We start from the raw sequence: 14175 nt of genomic DNA on the forward strand, positions 1-14175 counted from the left end.
CCTTTTTGTGATTTGGGGAGATTATGCACAGCCGTGTGTGAGCATGGGCGCGCGCACGCGTGTGTTTGTGTGTGCGTGTGTGTGCCTAAGTGGGACTAGAGAATCTACCTATCGTTTTGTAGGTGGTGGAGAGAGGTGTGTGTGAGGGGTAGTCGTCTTTTGCCAAGTGATACTGTACTTTGTTGGAAAGTGTCTGTTTTCTGCCTGTCCTCGGGTAATGTATAAAACATGGTGCTTCAGGTAGAGATGAAGGGTAAACTGATGTCCCCCTAAATGGCCAGCCTGTGTATGCACCTAACACTTCACTGAGCAATCTGTCAACATGTCAGCAACACATGTTTTATAAAAAGCCTCCAGTGGGAGCAAAGGCTCCTGCCAGGGCTTAGGAAATGCTTTGAATTCAGCAGATTTCTATTGCTGGAGTCCCCCGAGGTTCCTTTTACAATGCCTACATTTCAGAAATTTGAACTTGGGACCCTTAGGGGGTTCTCTCCGAATGCCTGAAAATGTAGAGTTATATTGTTGCGTGTCCCCAAGCGGTCTTTACTAATACCTGAATTCGGAGAAGCTGGAAATTACAGAGCTCCCCAGGGGGAGCTTTATCCACACCAGGAAGAAGAGAATAACTCTGCAGGGAGATTGCTTAATGCATTGCTGAAATAAAAGAATTTGAGAGAGATGGGTTGAAGTGTGGTTTTTTTGTGTTTTTTTTTTTTTCCTTCTTTTTTCTGGCCACTCCTTCAGCTTAGCTAAGTCCTTAAAGACAAAGTCAGGGTAAGGAAGCAGCTGGGCTCTTTTTAATGAAATTTTAGATGTGGTTTTTGAAATAGTCAGATGCCTGATGCCCCTGTGTGTGTGTGTGTGTGTGTCTGCGAGAGAGTGCATAGGTGTGTGTGTCTGTGTGTTCCTTCTCACTAGAAACCTCTTTTGTTTACATGCAGAAAGTTGTTTTCGTTTTAAGGTGCATCAGTTTTGTCTTGTTTCTTCCCAACCTTAGCTGTTTCTTTTTTTTTTTTTTTTTTAATTCTCCCACTGTACCTATCTTTGTTACTTGGAAATATTTCTCCATCTCTTTCTCTTTCTTATGGTGCTTTTCTTTTATTACGTCTGTCTGTCATGCTTTGTGCTCTACCCACTTCATAACTTGTGATGTTGCTACTTTCCTCTCCAACTCTCACGTCATTATTGAAGACTTTCTTTATCCCTGTGACTCCCTCTTTCCTTTTTATTTTTCCACCAGCCTTCAGCAGCCTCTGTCTTCTGAACTCAGATTTTGGAAAACACTCAGGTATTTTGGGCCGTCTTCCGGTGAAACGATTTCCCCGATTTTGATGGGTGACGTAGTGTTACTTTGCTGCTGCTGAATTGCATTGGGAGAGTTAGGATGCTTTGACAGTTTAGCCACAGATACACAAGTTCTCAAATCAGGTGTGCGTGGATTCAGGAAGTCGTCTAGCTGCAGCAGGAGATCTGGTGTGTGTTGGTATAAACGTATTACACACATCCATGCCTGTCTGTGTTCGTATTGAACTGGGGCGTACATACATACATAGAGCTAGAGAGTGAGGGAGCCCCATTCTTACATTTTCAAGTGAATAAGAAAATTTGAAGTCCATTTCTGCTCTTTATTATCTCTGGTCAGGAGAAAGAAAAAAAATATCCTCCTTGTGTGTGCACTTTTCTAGCTCTTTCCTTGGCTGTCTTTTGACACCGTGTCACCTGACCTTATCAGGAGGGAGCTGGGGGCTTGGGCTCATGTTTACCCAGGCCCCTCCTGGGATTGAACACTACCTTTGAGTCCAGCTTCTTTTAGCCTCACAGACAAAGACAAGGAGAGCATTCTCACAGAACCCAGCCATCCAGTGTAAAACAGTTCCAGCTGTGGCTTCTCGTGAATTTTTTTTTTTTTTTGCGGGGGGAGGGGAAAAAGTATTGGCTTGTGTTTTAGGTGTGGCCACATTCATAGAGCTGTCTCGAGGCATTGATTTTTAACGGATTCAGTTTATAAGTGGTGAGGGATTAAAACACCAACCCTTTTGGAATTTGGCAAATTATAACAATGTTTCAAACTCTAGTCACTGTGGCTGGAGGGATTCAGGTCTTTAATTGTGAAAGGCAGAAAGGGTCAGATGTTTTCAGATTTACCCAATTTATAGTATACTTAGGTTATTACAGCAGCACAATGTTATTTTATGTTTTAAATTTAAGATCACGTTTAACTATTGAATGATTTCCCTGACTGCCTTCTGAAAAGCTTTCCATTGAAACATCAAGGCAGTGAAATTAATTATCCTAAATGCAGACACATAAACTTGGAGGGGGTATGGTTCCTGTCTTTAAACGAATGCTCTGACTGATGAAGCCAGCACCCTGTGAGGGTTTTATAGGAGTATTTATTGTGGTTCAGTGATTGGAGACTGACCTCAGCTTTCAGTTAGCCAGTGCTGGACCCGAGACCAGGGAAGAGCCCTCGAATTCGACTCAGATTGTGACCCTTGCTAAGTGCTGGTTCGTTCAAGGGTTAAGATTAGAACAGAGCCATCTCGAAGAATAGGATGATGGGTGAAATCAGGCGACTGAGGTGAAATTCTACCTCAGAGAGAAAGAGGCAACTTTTCAAACTTGGACGAATGGTGGAGACTCTTCTCTGAGGGAAAAAAAAAAATCCTGCGTGGAGGTGATTTTTGATACATGTTAGAGGATCCGGCGGCCTTCCTGTGGGGGATTCTGCTTGTCCTCTCCTTGGATAGAGGGCTTGCGCTGCTCGTTACACAAACAGAGGTGCCAGCTGCCTTTTGGACAAAGCAGGCACACTGTGGTTAAAGCCCTTCTCTGAGCGCTTAATGCATTTGAGGAAAGGGTTTTGTGCTGAAGCACTTTTAAGTATCCACTGGAACACTTGAATCTGGCGCCCTAAAAATTTTAAAAGCTCTTTTATCTGTGCTCCACGTGGTGCCTTTCACTCAGACATCTTCTGTGTTCTTTGCTGTCCTTGGCAATTGGAAAGTGCTTTATTCTTGCGGGATTTTTTGTCTTGTTTTTCTTATTTGCAGGTGTCCCTGGTAAAGGCCTAAAGGGGAAAAAAGCAGCAGAATTTCTTACTTGTGTACTATTTCCACTTGAGGTGTGACATTTTGTATATAATTTAACTTAATTTTTTTTAGGCTTCTGACCAGCCCTTTCAAAAGGATTCCTCTGCTGGCTTGTCACATTTGTAATGAGACACTGAGACACAGCATAGCACAGCCATGCTGCCTGTCATTCCACTTCCTAACCCCCCCACCCCCGCCCCCCTTTTTTTTTTTTTTACGGTACGCGGGCCTCTCACTGTTGTGGCCTCTCCCGTTGCGGAGCACAGTCTCCGGATGCGCAGGCTCAGCGGCCATGGCTCACGGGCCCAGCCGCTCCGCAGCATGTGGGATCCTCCCGGACCAGGGCACGAACCCGTGTCCCCTGCATCGGCAGGCGGACTCTCAACCACTGCGCCACCAGGGAAGCCCTCCGCCCCTTTATTAATTCTGTGCTTGGCCAGTCAGTAGGAGTGCAGCTCTGCTGACTTCCTCTTTCCAAACACTGACCTGTATGATTCCTGAAGCAGGCCCTGCCTCCTAAGCCCTGGGTATGAAACACCCGCCTGAACTTTGTTCCTGGTCCACTGGCTGCTGTTCTGGAGGCGCGCCGCCGGCTGCCATGCTGTAGACATGCCTGCTTCCCCCACTGCTGCTCTCCCAGCCACCCGGTCCACTCTGAGCCTCCTCTTGTCTGCCATCTCTGCACCCATCTCCTTTCTGTGCTCTGCACTCTTGTTTCCCTTCACCTGGTCCCAGAGGCACTTGAGGCCACCAAGAAAAGTTGTTGAAAGTTTTAGCTGGAAGAAGTGTTAACGGCAATATTCAACAGTTCTCCGTGTTCTCATTTTAACCTTCCAAACTCTAGAATGGAGCCGAGGAGTTATTTTTTTCCGAAACCCTCAGATTCATAAACAGAACTGTTTTATAGTCCTAAAGCGGGGAGGGCCTTCCCCAAAACATACTTATTCTCTCTAGAGGGGTGCAAGGGCGATTTTCCAAGAGTCCTGAAAGTGGCATTCCAATTTGAACAAAAGGTAAAAACCTTTGCCTGGGATGTGAGAGGATTTTTTCTGCTAGTTTTAGGCCAGCAGGGTTCTAATAAATGCTGATTAAGTACCGCCTGTGATTCCTTCTGTTATTTTTGACCACATGCTTTATTATAGCCACCTGCCTGATAAGATACTCCACACTGCACTGGGCCGTCACAAGCCTCTTAAAGTGTGCCACACGGAGATTTTTTTCTGTTTTTTTTGGTAAGACTGTATATCATGGTGTTTATTTAAAAAAAAAAAAAGTCAGATTGCTTGAGCACAATTTCTACCTCTACCTTTTAATAGCTGTGTGATTTAGGGAAGTTACTTAACCCCTCTGTGCTTCCTATCTGCAAACTGATGCTAATAATAGTACCCTCTTCATAGGGTTCCCTTAAGAAGTGATGGAGGTTATGCCTGCCAAACGCCGTGTTAGTTTAAAACACATACTAAGTGTTCAGTAAAATGGTAGCCATTATTAACACCCTATAGAGTCATTAGTAAGTCAGTAGTAAATTTCCTATCTTCCACATTTTGCATTTCCATAAAATATATCCTTCGGAACAAACCTTGCGCCTCGAGATTAGAGTCAGCTCAGTTGATCTGGGCCAACGTTGTGCTTCGAGATAGAACGTGAGCTTACCCTGCTTACCCTGTGTGTACACGTATGAGCCTGTCCCCTCTCTTGACAGTCTGCTTAGTATTGGTGTTGAATAACAACAAAATCAAAGTCGGTTTTCACGAAGAATAATTTCCTCGCGTGTGTGTAAACTGCTTCTTGCTTTTCTCATTATTCTCTCTTCCTGGCTAGCTATGAAAAAGTTGCTGCAGATACAGCACCACACAAACCAACGTGTGCCGCCAGAGCACGGGGCAGCCAGTGGTCATTTTTATATCGCTTGACTCTTCACCCCTAAGTCCATTGTTTGTTGATAGGATATAAAAGGAATTTCTTAACCAGGAAGTAGAAAATGAGAGCTATACAGGTGTAAGGAATGATTTGCCCAGAATGTATGTAAGTGAGGATGTGAGGTTTTGATAGAACTGGTGGGAGTGGATTTGGGTGATTGGGATATTTCTTGGAAGCCATTGTATTGAGGTGATTGGATCTGTGGTTTATAGTATCCTTGATCACCCCTTGAAACTACTAAATTTGAAACAGATATCCCTAAAAGTCTAGGCGAACTCCATTCTTCTCAGTGGGTTAATTCAATTTATTATTGTTTTTAATTATAACACACGGAAAGGAATTGGTCAGACACAGGAGAGGCTTGTGTCAGCATTTATATGTTATCCTTCTAGTTTCCAGGAAAGCTCACGCGTACTGGATGTGGGCTTCACTATGTCTTCCTTCTATGTTTCTCACTTTGAAAGCAGCCCAGAGTCCTTCAGGATCCAGTTGTACAGTGTGTGGTTCTGGACCCGACTTTTTTGTGTGTGTCTGGGATTGAATAAGAGTGTGGAATCCCATGAAGTAATGGTGACTGTATCTGAAACAGACAAAAGAAGTGACACAAAAAGGTAGTAGAAAGGAGTTTTGCTCCTTTTCCTACATCATCGTCACTCCTTGTAAAAAATGGTGACTGCATCTGAAACAGACAAAAGAAGTGACACAAAAAGGTAGTAGAAAGGAGTTCTGCTCCTTTTCCCACGGCATCGTCACTCCTTGTAAAAAATGAAGAGAATCTGTTTGTAGAAGTGTGTGTGTGTGTGTGTGTGTGTGTGATCTGTTACAGTATTGTGATGTGCACTCAGCTACAGTGTGGGTGTTTAACCTTTACATTTGTTACTTAATAATGATGTGTCTTTATTGCATGTACATGTTTGAGGCATTTCTCTGACATTTCCCCTATTACTCTCAGTGCTGGGAGTGTTGCAGGCAGGACGGCCATCTGTCAGGGCTGCGGACGAGGGCCGAGGGGAGATCTGTGTTTGGGTGGTGGCTGTCGGGGAGCACTGAGCGTGACATCCTCTAAGGATCCTTCCAGCTCTGAGCCTGCAGTTCTATGAAATAATTTGGCTCTGATGTAGTGTGCCAGGGACAGTTTTTCTTTGAAACCTAATGTCATATCATATTCTTTATCAACATATCGTATCACTGCAGTTTGTGACATTCTGCTGTAAAATGCTAGACCATAAAAGCCTATAATTTATAAGGCTATATTAGGTACTTACTTTATGTATTATAGCCTGATAGCCTTGTAATTCAACATTGCCTATCATTTATTCTATATATAATTCCATGGAGGGTTCTGGTGACATTATAAACCACAAAAGCAGAGCTCAAGTGGTTAGTCATTAGAACCCCAAGATAGAAATACCTTGTATTACGTTATTCAGTATTTATTATTTTCCGTAATGTGAAGGTAAAGCACTTGGATTTGAAACGTTTTTTATTTACGCTCCGTATCACGGTGTTCATATACATGTCAATCAGAAGTACTCTGGTTGAATACCACATCACAACCATATGTGACCTTGTTTTTGTTTAAAACGTATGTTTGTTATACAAGGATGTGTTGTCCATTCCTCTGCATAACAAGTTTTTCCCCCAGCTGGTTATCAAAGAGAAAATTCTGCTGCCCATCCATTGTGAAGTTTGTTGCCTATTAAGTTCAAGAGAAGCAAAAGACATTTGTTTTTGAATGAATTCTAAGTCATTCATACAGAGCTTGGTCAAAAGTAAATACTCGACAAGGCTCTTTTACACAAAAACCACTGTAGTATTGGTAGTGGGCCAAAGGCTGTAGTTATACTAACATATGTTGAAATGCATTAGATCATTATTGTAGAATGCTGCAGTATATTTTTATAAGTTGTCTTTGTGTCCAAACTAACTACATAATAACTTCGATTGATGTAATCCTCTTACATAAAGTTGTTTCTTGTTTTATAAACAATACTGCTCTCTCTTCCGTTCCTCACTCCCTCACTACTCCTCTTTACCTTTTCAGGGATGTTTTGATTATAGAAGCCATGGGTGGTATGACTGATTAAGGTAATGGCAGCAGCTGGTATATTTCATCTGCTTTCAGAATGAGAATTAAGCTCCTCCCCCCCCCTCCCCCGCCAATTTCCCATCAATAGAGGTAGTTTTTCCTTGAGATTTGTAGAGACTAAACGTTTAGAGAAAGAGAAAGAGGACTAAAAGTTATTAAAGTAACTGAGTTATAAAGTAACTGAAGCCAACCTACTGTAAAAAATGACCTGTTTTATGACATCACATTATAATAACTATTCACAGTGGTGAGCAAGTCTATGGAGGTTCCATGGCTATAGTCATTTATTATTTGTAAAAAGGGGAGGAAGAGAGAAATAGATTTAAAAAGAAGAAGAGAAGGAAGAAGAATTAGGAGCAGCCAGCTGACTGCTTTCAGTTTAAATCACAGTGCAATTTCTTTTCTAGCCAGTAAGTGACTTGGAAGTATTGAAAGATAAACAACGTGAGCAGAGGCCTTGGATTCTTGCCATATGCTAGGATCTCAATTAAGGGATGAAGTTGCAAGACACTTGAGTTTCATCACGAGTGATTCAGGGCTCTGTGGGTCAGTATAGCAGGCAGTGGTCTGTTCCAGTCATGGGCAGTGGTGGTGTAGGGGCATCACCACCTGAATTGGCATTAATGGGACTTAGTAGCACAAATCTTTTCAAACTGAAAGGAGAATAGGCCCCTAAAGGAGAAATGCTGATAGAAGAGTGAGGGTTTCAATTTACTTAAATCTCCTCTTTGTTAGTAATACTTATCTCTTTTTTGTCCTACGCTGAGGCATTTACTGATGAATAAGTCACATGGAACATCACAAATGTAAGAACTTGGATTCTCCATAGAGGACTGAGATTTTTTTCAGTGCTATTCAAAAGACAGGTTGTAGGGAGTGTTGGAAATACCCCATTTCTGGGTACGTGAATAGTGATTCTCTCCATCTTAGCTCGAATTTGCATTGCCTGTGCTGTCATATTTTGCTGTAGCACCATTTTCTCTAAGTATTGCATTATTGACTTAAAAGGTGTCATTTTCCGAATGATGGAGGCAAGGAAGTACATTTTCCTTATTTTGTAATTTGCACACAGATTGAAGAAGACTTACCACTGTCACAAAATTTGGATATGATGGCTCTTGTGTTTTAACTGGATTGTAGGAGTAGGGAAATCTACCAGCACATTAATTTTAATGGAACATTGTGGCATCCTTGAGAAATATTGTGAAAGTTAAGTCATGCTAATTTTCTTCCTTACTTCTTTCCTCCTATTTCTTAAGTCCTGATCGTCTTTGACTCTTTACTGTTCTGTGTCATCGTGGATGATCGTTAATTCAAGATAATTGTGGCTTCAGTTCTAGTATATTTAGTGTGGTGTTTTTCACCCATAAAAGTATAGTGCAGATATTAACTTTGTTATTCTGAGCCTGAGCAGGAACAAAATAATGTGATAAGAAGCTAATTTCTTTTACCTGTGCTTCCCACAAAAAGATAAGAAAACGACTGTAGACATGCATATCCATTCTTCCACTAAGCCTTTTGACACCCAAGTGTTTGTGGGCACAAGGATTTTTGCACACTTTACTTGAGAGTAGAGCTCTGAGTTCCACTTTGATGTGACCCACTAATAATGGGTAATTTAGAAACCCAAATTAGATGTAGCTAGTTTTGTCTGTCTTTTTGTTTTGCCCTAAGCCTACCTTTCTCTTACTTGGTGCAGATGAAAAACTAGCTAAGTGGGTGCTGGGAAGGAAAAATATTGTGTTAACAGCCAGCATAGCCAATGATGGAACGAATAAGGAAGGTAGAAAGATTATAATATTTGATGGGCTTTTGCTTAGAATAAGCATGTAATGTTTATATTCCTTTTGTCAGACATTCTGATGTCGTATTAAGTAAGATTGTGTATTAATGATGCTATATCATTATTTTATTATACCTTATATTAATGATAATCTCCAAATGGATTTAATTATCAGTTTAGGATTAATAATCACTCACTGTGTTTTTCTGGATGTAAAATTGGTGCGAACTAAATGTGTCTGAGTTAATAGGACTTCACTAACTTCTTAAATATGAAAGAAAGTGATATATATACCCGTATTAATGAGCCTTTGGAAGAAGCAGCGTAAAAGTGAAGCGTAAGATGTGTATTAAACTCATTTCATTTTCAGTGAGCTGTGTTCTCCTTGAACTATGCCGGCAGCGTTAATGCATTATGTTCGTATATGGAGGGAAATGAGACCTGTAAGTACTTCCTTTGCTGTCCAAGTAGCCATCCTGAGTGGAGCTCTTTTTCTCTCTCTCTTTCTCTGTCTCTCTGTCTCCACGCATTCAGCATTAAAGTGATATTTTACATTGCTCAAAAATTATGTGAGTGTTTGTTGCTGTTGTGTAGGAAGGAAATAAATCAAGGGCTTTTGTGGGATTTTAAAGTCCTCCCAAGAGGAAAGAGCTAATATTAAGGCCTTCACAAGTGGGATTAATTTTGTATCTCTCTCAGGAGTCTATTGGGTATTATATTTATACATTGTAAAATGTGTTTTGATATGCCTTAAATTAATATTTTTCTATCTGCAGGTGAACGTGAAGGGAGCAGTTTCCATCTGGGGTGGGAGGAGCAGAGGAGAGGGAGGTGTGTGGGAGCAGTGACAAGCCTGGTATCGGGCGGGGATACACTCTTTGGTCCGATATTCAGATGGTTTCCTCTGGTGCCCCGCATTAGCCTCGGAGGCAGAGTTTACCTGTTTACCTGTATGGTGGGACTGGAAGAAAAAATTCTCTCCTTTGTCCACTACCACTTTTTAAATTTTGCTTTTAAAATTTATGTCCTTAAAAGTAAGCTCTTTCTGCACGTGGTGCCAGTGGCCGATTGCCAAACTTTGTGCTTCTCCGCCATCAATAGCAGCTTCTCTGGACGTCTTTTAGCAGATGCTGTCAACTCATCACCTTTCTCTCACTCCTCTCACACCGCCTTCATGGATCACTGCATGTACTGGTGCTCGTGTGTTAGGGGGAAGGGCACAGCTGCAGAAGGGTCACCCCTGGAGGCCCGAGCTTCCTGTCTCCGTGGTGTAGGCAGTCCTGGTCAGTCTAGTCCTGTGACCTGTTTCCCCTTCCTTTCCTTATATTTGTTTGGCAGGAAGGCCCATTGGCCCCAGAGCAGAACACTAGCCCTCAGCTGGTGGGGGAGGAGGGGCGAGAGAGGGAGCCAGCTAGTCATTTGTCATCATGTGTATGTGGTGTTGGTCATCAAAATGTGTTGTTTTGAAAGTAACGTGTGTTTCTCGCCGTCTGCTTAATAATCGTTGTTATCTTAAATGAGTGAGGGCATTGCAGTAACATCAGGACTGCATGAATGGTTGCCTGGTTGGCCTATAAATCAAAGCGTAAAGATTCTGTGAGTTTATTTTCATTTGGTCACAAGTTCGGGTCTGTCTGGACTACTCAGCCAGCTAGGGCTCTTGATGCTAGTAAAAAAACACAAAAAAACAAAGAAAACCTTATTTGTGTCTTTTTTAATGCTGTCTTTGGCTTCACCTTCTTATTTTTTTCTGCTTTGCTCCACAAGCTGTACTGGAAGAAATTTTAAAGTTCATCCTCTGCAAAACCTCAGTTACACGATAGAAAGGTTTATTCAAATGTCTGTCGTACTCTTACAAGTTTTATCACAGCATGATCCAGTGGCCCCACAAATCGGCAGCGAATCCGCCGTAAATTTTTCAGTTCCTTGATGATTGTTTGCACCATGGCACGTTTTTTGGGCAATATCTTACAGGTCAGATAAAGAATTTGTTTTGAATGAAAGCCCAGATAAGGTTTGTAAGTTTTTCTCTTCTTCCTCTTTATTTCTGATTTTTTTTTTTCCCCTTTGGGGTTGGAACATTTTTTTCTTCGTGCTCTGATGCGTGGTTGAGCAGTAAGATACTGAGGTGCTTGCTGTGCCTGACAGACATAAAGGTAAATATACAACAATGAGGAAGGAATCTAGGGGACAAGCCGTAAGTCCCACAACAGACTTTTAGATGCTGTTAATATATTCAAATGACAACTCTCCCATCCACTAGACACAACATCTTATTTCATTTTGAATACAAGTCTGAAGCATGCCCCAGGAATTTTACATTGAATGTCTGGTGGTATGCAAGTATTTCTTCATTATTCCAAAATGCCTGCCCACAACTGTATCATAAATATGAATAGATTCAGCTCCGTTGAACTTTGTTACATTCCCCGTCCAATGAGACTGTCCCTCCCGTTTCATTGTGATGGTCGGTTCTCCGTTTTTCAATCATGCATGATCTTTGAGAAAGTATTTTGTCAATAAAATTTTATTCATATACCATTAACCATTAATAAATACCAAGTGTTTAATTGTCTTCAGTGGTATGGTAACCATTTCCATTTTATGTAGTTAGATGACAGCCCAGTAGAATCAGCTGACTCTAGGAGGATTTGGGCCACAGGCTTAAGAAGCCGAGAGAGACTGCTTTCTGGTCATGCAACATCTACGTAGGAAAATTTCCCAAGTTTCTCCTAAACCAGACCAAAATTACCACCATGACTGCTGACCTTACTGAGGGATTTCTTGTGGGTTTGCTGATCTCTTGGCATTCCATACACAAAGGAATCCCTTGACGGCAGAGGAATCTCTACACTGCGGGATCAATAACTTGCAGTGGAGACCCGAGAAGCCAAAGCATCACGGTGTCTGCATCATGGTTGAAGGCTCTTCCCCCACTCTTTGGAAGTGAAAAAAGGCAGGGGGTGAGGAGATTGGATTCCACGTTCAGATCTTCCACCTCTGCCTCTGAGTTTGCATGAGGTGTTTAATCTATCTGACCGTCAACTTAGTATCTGTAGGATGACACCTTTGAAATATTAGGGCCCGTTCTTTTCTGATGTTCTGTGGTTCTACCTAATTTTGTTTTATTGCTTTTATTATTAATAATGGGGAACTATAGTCCACCCAACCCCAAATTAGCCACTAGGGACAGCTAGCAGACTTCTTATAATAATGTCTCTACACAACGCACCATTGCGATCAAAACTTTTAAAAATAAAAATATGCAGCCCTAGCTGATATAAATTTTTTATGACTTAGGAACAATCTATATATACTAATAGTTGTAACTAATATTTATATAGTCTTTCTATGTTTCAAGCTCTGTTCTGAGTACTATACATGCCTTTGTACCAACCAGATTCAGGTACTAATATTATTATAATCTCCATTTTACAGATCGGGGAGCTGTGGAACAGAGAGGTTAAGTAACTTTTTCAAAGTCATGTAGATGGTGAATGGTGGAGTTGGGATTTGAACATAGACAACCTGCCTCTGGATTCCAAGCTCGTAACTCCTATACCAGGCTACTTCTCAAGTACCCACATCTGTCCCTTTCACTACATACAAATCACAGAGGCCCTCCTGTGTCTGCTGCTAACATTCACTATTGTAAACAAAAGTTTGACCTTTTAAACATCTGAGCATGTAGAACTGCAGTAAGAGAAGCTTCCCAGTAGGGCCAGCCTGCTCGTATTGCGGCTACCTGTCAAAATTTCTTTTCTAACTCTTTAATCTTTAAAACATGTTATAGGGATTTAAACTTTATTAAGATTCATGCTATTTTTAAAGTGCCGTTGAGAGCGCTAAATTGTGGTTAGTCATTTACAAATCAGTGGAAAATGACTTAATCAGGTTGCTTTCCTTCCAAAGCTGGAGATCAGTTGCATTGAGGGGACTGAGTATTCGAGTGGGAGGGGCTGGTGGATGAGGAGAATTGATGCCTACGACTCTAGGTGTCTGAATAAATCTGGACAGTGTCCTAGTGGGGGGTCTTAGGATTACTGTGAGGCCTCTGATGGGGAGAGAGGAACTAGGCAACCATGAGTAAGTTCAGGAAAGAAAGTGGGGAGGTACAGTGTAACATCATCCATTATGAAACCTACCTAGACTGAGTGAAGTAAGTCAGGCAGAGAAAGACAAATATCATATGATATCGCTTATATGTGGACTCTAAAAAAAGGCTACATATGAACTTATCTACAAAACAGAAATAGAGTCACAGATGTAGAAAACAAACTTATGGTTACCAGGAGGTAATGGGCTGGGGTGGGGGGAGGGAGAAATTGGGAGATTGGAATTGACATATACACAGTACTATATATAAAATAGATAACTAATAAGGGCCTACTGTGTAGCATAGGGAACTCTACTCAATACTCTGTAATGGCCTATATGGGAAAATAATCGAAAAAAAGAGGGGATATATGTATATGTATAACTGATTTACTTTGCTGTACACCCGAAGCTAACACAACTTTGTAAATCAACTATACTCCAATAAAAATGAAAAACAAAACAAAACAAAAACCTACCCAGGGCCAGTCCTGAGTCCAAGAAAGGGAGAGGTGAATATCTAATTATCCTCTTTCTTCTTGTTCTTTGGTCTCTCCTCCTCTCCCCACATTGCTGTTCTCAAAAGTCAGTGCCAAGACAAGTAGTTTGAACAGGAGAGTGAAGCACAACAGGAGTTAAGTAGTTGCTGTGTGTGCCTGTGTGTTATTGTGTGTGTGTGTGTGTGTGTGTGAGATGGTGGGACAGGAATGGTGGTGAAAGCTAACTGAAGTTTAGATTTTTGTTTTATATTTTTCAAAAAATGTATGTTGTGAATAACAGTTGGCTTACCAACACAGTTTTGGAAGACAGCCTATAAAAACCTAATAATAATAACAGCAACAACTTAATAATATAAAACCTGCTATTATTGTCTCACTTAATGAAGCTGTTTATTTTGGCCCCTGATGACACTTGGCCTCCGTTAGTTCAGTCTCCAGGAATATGCTTTGACTTTGCCTACAGACTTGATTTATTTATTTTTAAATCATCTATCTATCTATTTTAGTGCAGTTTTAGGTTCACAGCAAAGTTGAGAAAAAGGTACTGCCTGCAGACGTTTTGCTTCCTTTCTTTTCTGCTACATTGTTTCCTTTGAGGAGTGTAACAGAATAATTATTATTTTCTTCTTTTTCACGGTGTCCATATTTCTGTCCCCTCCCTCAGCTTCTTCCTCTCTGCTTCTTCCTTTTTCCCAT

General features: G+C 41.3%; 1 protein-coding gene across 7 annotated transcripts in view; it reads left to right on the plus strand.

Moving 5' to 3' along the window:
* The window catches only part of ZNF521 (zinc finger protein 521), a 287600-nt gene that overhangs the window by 65633 nt on the left and 207792 nt on the right, over positions 1-14175 (plus strand). Inside the window, exon 1 of one of the 7 annotated variants that reach the window (XM_067699445.1) lies at positions 1223-1288. The exons of the other annotated variants lie outside the window; for them this stretch is intronic. The gene's annotated coding sequence lies outside the window, so the exon portion shown is untranslated. Of the gene's footprint in view, positions 1-1222; positions 1289-14175 lie in introns of those variants that run through there. 7 annotated transcript variants of the gene reach the window in all.

Source organism: Pseudorca crassidens, chromosome 12 (genome assembly GCF_039906515.1).
Source record: "Pseudorca crassidens isolate mPseCra1 chromosome 12, mPseCra1.hap1, whole genome shotgun sequence".
Lineage (NCBI taxonomy): Eukaryota > Metazoa > Chordata > Mammalia > Artiodactyla > Delphinidae > Pseudorca > Pseudorca crassidens.